Source organism: Ischnura elegans, chromosome 4, assembly GCF_921293095.1.
Source record: "Ischnura elegans chromosome 4, ioIscEleg1.1, whole genome shotgun sequence".
NCBI lineage: Eukaryota > Metazoa > Arthropoda > Insecta > Odonata > Coenagrionidae > Ischnura > Ischnura elegans.
Genome location: NC_060249.1, coordinates 137,886,554 through 137,894,583, shown reverse-complemented (window position 1 = coordinate 137,894,583; position 8,030 = coordinate 137,886,554). Strand labels below are relative to the sequence as shown.

At 34.7% G+C, this 8,030-nt stretch overlaps 1 long non-coding RNA gene across 1 annotated transcript; it reads left to right on the top strand.

The window, feature by feature from the left end:
• The first annotated feature begins 798 nt into the window (after positions 1-798).
• LOC124156970 lies at positions 799-3,266 on the top strand. Its single transcript, XR_006864486.1, has 3 exons — positions 799-962; positions 1,067-1,137; positions 3,193-3,266. It is a non-coding gene; the product is annotated as an uncharacterized LOC124156970 (long non-coding RNA).
• The last annotated feature ends 4,764 nt before the right edge of the window (positions 3,267-8,030 follow it).

Here is an 8,030-nt window from a genome sequence, read left to right as displayed (position 1 = left end):
ACTTCCAGTCTACGTGTATTTTCTATATGATATCTGGTCAACTATGCCCTTGGATGTAAAATCCTATGTGTTATAGCAATTCGATATATATTGTAAGAAAAAGTATATTCGATATATATCGAACGTGAGACTACATACAAAATATATTTCCATTGGGCATTGTTAGGAATAGCAAAATGTACCAATTCACCAAATTTCGTTGGTCCAACGGGAAAACTATTGAAGTTATGCCAATTTACGTATTTGCTATAATAATCGAATCGATTTTTCGATAATACTGACATCTGTACTGTAATATCCGCAATGCTATTGGTTTAACTTTAAGTCTATGAGTATCTACTATATAATACCTGGTCAACTATGCCCTTGGATGTAAAATCCTACATGTTATAGCAGTTCGATATATTTCAAGAAAATTCATATTCGATATATATCGCACGTTAGAATACATACATAACATATTTCTATTGTACATTGTGAGGAATACCAAGATGTACACATTCGCCAAATTTCACTGGTGTAACGGATTTACTATTCAAGTTATGCTAATTTGTGTATTTATCTATTATAATCGTATCGAGTTTTCGATCATACTGACATCTGTACTGTAAAATTCGCAATGCTTTTGGTTTAAAATCCAATCTATGGGTATCTACTATTTAATCCCTAGTCAACTATGTCCTTGGATGTAATATCCTACATGTTATAGCAATTCGATATATTTTAAGAAAAAGTAGATTCGATATATATCGACCGTGAGACTGAATACAAAACATACTACCATAGAGCATCTGGAGAGGGCGTTAGGTGAAAAAAGTGAAGCCAGCAGAAAGCTGTTTACCCGATGCGCTTTTGTTCGTCCGCCATATTCCGTTACCCCGCTCGCTCGTTTTCCCATAAAGGTACGTGTTAAGAAAATCACCTAATTTTCAGTATACCGAGGCTGCTGAAGCATTCTGAAGGTATGCTGATCTTCTAGAATTCATCTTAATACTGGTATATTATTATCTCCTTTAAAAAGTGAGTATTTAATCTAGAAAACGACATGTTTATTCAACCTTCGCAGATGGTTTGCTGCGCGGCTTACGGGTGCAGTAATTGCCCCGGTAGAAAGATACGTGGACTCACATTCCACCGGTAAGTTGCAAAATGGTCAATTATTAGTAATATCTATATCATTGGCTTGAAGTGCATGGTCAACCTTGTTAATTGTCTATGTATGTGCCGCGTGCAGCAGGTGGACTCATGTGCGGCAGTGTACTGGTTATTTGTTACTTATCCTTATCAGTGCTAAAATTGTATTATACTATGTTGAATTTTGTCATGAGTGATAATGGTTATCGTAATGAAGTAAGATATTTAAAAATATCCGTTCTTTTTCGGAACTCTTTTCATCCCTGCGTACCATCGCTGGTGAACATTTTTGTGTATTGACATAATGGTACAAAAATTTTTGTGCCAATTCGCGGTACAAGTTGTGCGATGTGAGTGAATTTCGTGCTTCATTGAACACTTGGTGTTCAGATATTAGGTCTATTTAGAGCGGAGATACGCATGGCACTCTTAGCCACCGAAATTCGACATTAGTTAAAAATCATAACACATGTACAGGAATTTGTGGTTCTCAACCAAGCATTGGCAAATTAATGTTGTTTTCTACAAATTGTGGAAATTAGATCTAAAATGCAAAATTGTTAAGTTATTATACTGGCCTTACGTCTGGCCTGGCGTCTCATGTTGTGAAAGGAATGCTTAGCAATGATTCAATTATCGACCGAAAAGTTATTATGATCATTAGCGATGACAGTAACAGCACTTACTCAGCAAAAAAAGAACACGAACTTCTTCCTCTGTTGATGGGTTGACATACACCTTAATTGATCTTATTTAGAAATAAAATGCTTAGTCATAAAAATATTGTTGTAAAAGCATAAGTTGATATGTATTAATGAACCACTTTACATGCCCAGAATGTGTTTTTTCTTGTTTCATAGCCCATTCATGTCAACTAATCTCTTAGAAAGTGGAGGGAACATTCTAATTAGTTTTTGCTGAGTTACAGAAATCTCTGGTTAATATCATTTTTCATTTAGCTCTTGTTCATTTTTTTTGCTCGTAGGTGTTTTTTATATTTGTTTTTGTGATTACAACTTTGCTGAAGCAACAGCTCCTTGCTATGCTGTGATCATGCTATGATCTATGCTATGATCAAGTTGGTGCCTCTTTCATTTTTTTTCAAGTTAGTGCCCCTTTCATTGCTTCTTTGTGAATGTATTCATCATGATCAATCATGAGTTCGTCTTTTTTGCAATTTGAAAAAAATAAGTAATTACCCTGTATAAGGCGATGAAAGTTTGTGGCACATATGGTGGTTTCCTACTAACTACTCGCCCAGAACTCATGATCTGTCAATGAATTTCCCCCTTTGACTCAACATATCTGTCTTTCGTTACAATTATCACTTCAATTTTAATCAATGTGAATAACACTCATTAAGGTTATTGCTTACGATACAATAAACAATCTATTTTAGGCTAAATGTACACTAGGTGGACGCATATGTCACACCACTACAATACATAGCAAACAAAAGTATGCACCTATTTTGTACCACACATGTGCACCATAATGTCAAGTTACTCAAATACTAGCTTGCAAAAATTCAATTTCATTACTTTCATTGTTTTGGCATTAAAGGGTGACAAAAATATTGCATATTTTAGACAACATTAAATGGAATAGGATTATTTTGTATATGTGTAATAAATTGTTCCCAATTTGATAAGGACCAACTCTGTTTACCACCAGTGTGGAAGTGCGGTGGCCTAGTGGATAGACCATTGGGCTACTGCTTGAAGTGTGACACCTTTTGACACATCCAACAGAAATTCATGCATTTTGTGGTGGTCAAAGAAAGTAATCAGCCCTCCTATTCTGAATATCTTGCATTCAATCACTTGTTTAATTAGCGACGAACTTCAAATGAACTCGAAATTGAAATTTCTCATTCATTGTTCTCCTGATGAAGTAGAAACTTAAGTGATAGCATTTTTCATAAATATCTAGAGGTTTATCTTGATTGGTGATGCTAAGCATTTGATATATCACACAGATTCTGCCCATTGAAATTGTCAAATAATTCCTATTTAGGTTTAATATAGCTAAAGAATTTATGCATATTTTTAATTGCAGGTTCAGCTAATCCAGTAGCCGATGTAATTGAGGTTGTATGAATGTACAAACATTGGAAATAATCCCGGAGGTGTGGCGGCCTTCATCATGTATTCATATAATTCTCTTGCCAATCTGAATATATCTTAATAGAATTTTACATCATGTCTGCCTGAGATTTATTGTGAATTTGGTTCTTTTGCATTGATTGTATAAATAATCAGTTTCAATAGCATTGTTTAATCATTCTGCAAATCTGAAAATGTAACATTTGATGGGTGTGTACATTATATAAGTTGGAAAATGGGAATTTTTTCTTTTTTAATACCTCCTACAACGATTCCATTTAACACAGCTGTTACCCACTGTGCATGTTCGTCTGATTTCGGGGAAGGAAAATAATTTCTGATTTGTCAGCACTTGAAATTCATCAGACCCATCCTCAATTTCTTAAGACAGTATTGCTTTCATGGCAGTTTACTCGGAATTGTAAGCGAAATCTCTTTCGAGCTTGTCTCTTAGATGACATTTTACTTTCCTAATGCTCAAATTTTTCCTTTGATGAGGAAGCCCTTTTGATTAATGGCCATGAGGTTACTAACAGTAGTTTCGGAAATGATTTACACTGTGTAACACTTAGATATTGAAGTTACATATCCGAAAAAAATGTCCGGCGCCAAGAATCGAAGCTTGACTTCGCTGTGTTTAAAATTTTCTCATCAATACTTTTTGTAGAGCATTCATAAGTAATGGTAGGCATGATTCCCGATGTAATGTTTTAAGTCTTGCTAAACCATATTATTTTCCTTGAATCACGATTTATGTATATTTTTGACGGATTTTTAGCCAAATAAAATCTTGTAGTGCACGCAATAGCAATTAAACGTGATTATTATCGTAGCAGTCAGTGTCCTCCCATTCCTCTCTCGTCCATTTATCCTTTTATATTTACTTTCATAATTGAATTTGGTTTAAAACATTCTATTGTAAATATCAGAAGTTATATACTTTAAGGGTTCACATGAATTCATCAGATATTTTTCAGCTTACAGCCGAAAATTAGTTGCTATTGTCGCAAGTGACTTGCCGTGCGTCATATTTTTAATTTGCCGCACCGTGGTTGAATCGTCTATTTCATCCAAAAGATGCATTTTTTCCGGTTTTATATTCAACAAATAATCTTCGCTCATCGGTGGGAACGGGTTTTTCCGGCTGTCAGTTGGGAAAATATTGAGTTTCCTTTGACGAATATCCCATAAGGAACCATGTATTTCTGCTTCACCCGGGGTAAAGGAATATGGCGGACGGGCTGAAGTGCCACGCCCCCCTGGCTTCACTTTCCTACCGTGGGAGGGGTAGCTAACGCCCTCTCCAGATGCTCTATGCATACTACCATAGAGTATCGTGAGGAATACCAAGACGTACCTGTTTACCAGGTTTCATTGGTCCAACGTATACACTTATCAAGTTATGCCAATTTGCGTATTTGCTATACTAATCGAATCGTACATTAGACACTTCTGACATCTGTACTGTAAAATCCGAAATCCTATTGATATCCCTTCTATGGTCACTCCCTTATCCCTGCCTTCTCTAATATCCCCGCTTTCAAAATTTAGCCTATGTTCTTATATTGGTGACGTAGATAGACGGGATGCGTGTATTTCTTACGGGGGCCTAATACAAAAAGGTATAAATTCATATCGATGTATCTTCATTAGGAAACATAATTCATCTAAATAATTTATGTGTGCGCATAATTCATTCTTTTCCTTACCTATTGTTAAAATTTTTATCCCCGTAACTATGTAAATAAGCCCGAAAAAGGGCTCAATCGAATACAACCTTCTATCAATCATAACTTCGACTCTAATTAATCGATCTCCATGATTTAACTTTTGTCGGATGAATGACATTATCAGTTGTATTTTGTATGACTGTTATGTTCAAAACTTAACTAACAAAAAAGTTATTAGCGATTAAAGCGTATCCAAGGAGATTGGTATCGATATAACTCGCACGTGAATCAATCGAGCGGAATGGCAATCATTGCAAATGTTGACCATTTTAATGATGCTATTACCCTGAAAATTTCATTCATCTAGCTGAAATGGTTGCTAAGATATTCAAGATTGTATGCCCCACAAAAAAATGGCGACAATGATTTTCGCGTGCAGGACATTTTTCGGAAATTAATTAAGAATTAACCAAGAGGGGTACGGGGAAAGTAAGCTGAAACGTTAGGTTTCGATGAACCCTAAACGGTTTTCCTAGAAGATTCCAAATTTTCGCATGGCACATGTCTCAACCCCGAAATCCAATATTGAAAATTCGACCACCTCGACAATGGAAAATCTAAATCGTTTATTCCTCGGAATTGTTTCGACGCACGAAAATTTCAAGATAGCCAAAAAATCAACCAAAAAATCTAGTATCTTGCGTTTCAAAGAATTTGTCCTGCGATGATTGCAAATTGGTCAAAAAAATTCTTTACGTAGTGCCATAAGAAAAGCATGGGGCACTTTCAAAAAATCATAAAAAATACTGAATTTCAATTCATCACAATGACAACCACATCAAAAAATCAACCAAAAAATCTAGTTTATGACAAGGGAATGTCGTGCTCCTCACATATTTAGAAATACATTATAAAAGTGAAAAATTTTTAGTCCCATAAGGCTCCCATGTTAATTCAAGTCGATATATCTCGAGAACAAATCGACTTTTTAAAGTTTTCAGATTTTTCCTCCCGATGAATTTTTTTTTACTTTTACGTACAATATTCCATATACCTACACATATCACAGTTTGGGCTACTAATTTGTGTCAATCACCCAATCAGTGAATCAAATCCTAGCTATATAGGGACTTCAACGAGTCGATTGGGCGCTTGAATTCATCAAGCGGGTAATTAGGGGGGTGGGAACATAGTTGTGTTACATGTTTCCGAGTCATGTGCCCATAAGTGGTTCAAAAAGCGAAAGAAACACCCCAAATATCGTTTAAATGAGTGAAATATGCGGGCAATACGCTCATTCACTATCAACAATAATTAAGACCTTCTTAGTAACCACGGTGATCAATGCTTCGGGAAACCGTTTTGATATGAATGATTTACGCAATGTAGAAAGATATATAGTGTACGATAGATGAACTTATGAAATGTAGCCGATTTTTCTTATTTTAGCTCTTACCCTAGGATTGTATCACCTCCATTTTTGATTTTTAACGTTTGAATACAGCAGACTTAAAGAAATTAAATACATCATTATTAGAAAATAAACGAACAGAGACTAATGAAATGATTATCCGAATAAATATGTATCGATGAGTGAAGTAATGTTCGGATTTCTCGGACGATGTATGTCTCTCAATGCTGTCATTTTTTTATATCTAAGGAAGGTTTATAACAACAAAACGCATTGATAATATAAATATATTAATACGGTTATGAAACTTGTATTGGAGAAAGAACCGAAGAATGTTCAACAGTCCCCGTTGATGTTATATTCGGTAAGTAATAGCAGTTCGATATATTTTACAAAAACGTAGATTCGATATGTGTCGAATGGGAGCATAAAAAGCAAATATATTTCATTGGTACAGCATGAACAATGTTTTAATAAACATATTCATAGAAGTTCTTCGGTCTAACATCAACAGTAATAAAGACACACAAATTAGCATATTTGCTACCATAATCATAACGAATTGTCAAGTATTCTCACATGTGAAAATATAAATTCGCAATCCTATTGATTTATCTTCCCGTTAGGTCATCTACCCTATATTTCATGGTCAAATACGCCCGCGGATGTAAAATCATGCATGTTATAGCAATTCGATATATTTTAAGAAAACGATGAATCTATATATATCTAATGAGACTCTACATGCAAAACATATTTCCGTTGGGCTTTGTGAAGAATACCAGGATGTACACATTCACCAAATTTCATTGGTCCAAAGGATATACGAATCAGGTTATGCCAATTTGCGTATTTTCTATAATAATCGATTCGATCATTCGCTAATACTGCATCTGTAAAGTAAAATTCGCAATGCTTTTGATTTAAATTCCGGTCCATGGCCATTTACCATATAAATCCTTGTCGACTTTGCCCATTGATGTAAATTCCAATGTGTTACAACAATTCCATATATTTTAAGAAAAAGCATTTTCGATATATATCGAACGTGAGACTACATACAAAACATATTTCCATTGGGCATTGTGAGGAATACACATGTGTACCCATTCACCAAATTTGATTGGTCCAACGCATATACTATTTAAGTTATGCCAATTTGCATATTTGCTACAATAATCGATTCGATCTTTCGATTAAACTGCCATCTGCACTGTAAAATCCGCAAATCTGTATGTATAATAATTCCAATTAATAGTCATCTACTCTATAATTCCTGGTCAACAATGCCTGTGGATGTAAAATCCTAAATGGTAAGGCAAATCATATAATTTGGAAAATGAAGATTCGATATATATCGCATGTGAGACCATATACAAAACAAATTTCTATTTGGCATTGTGAGAAATATCATGATATACCCATTCTTAAAATTTCATTGGTCCAACTTATATAGCAATCAAGTTATGCCAATTTGCGTATTTGCTACAATTAACGAATCGATCTTTCGATTATACTGACATCTGTACGGCAAAATCCACAATGATATTGATTTTATTTCCAGTCTATGGCTATCTACTATATAATTCCTGGTCAACTATGCCCTTTGATGTGAAATCCTGGATGTTCGATATTCATCCATTAATCCAGCAATTTGATATATTTGAAGAAAAAGTATATTCGATATATATCGAACGTGAGACTACATAC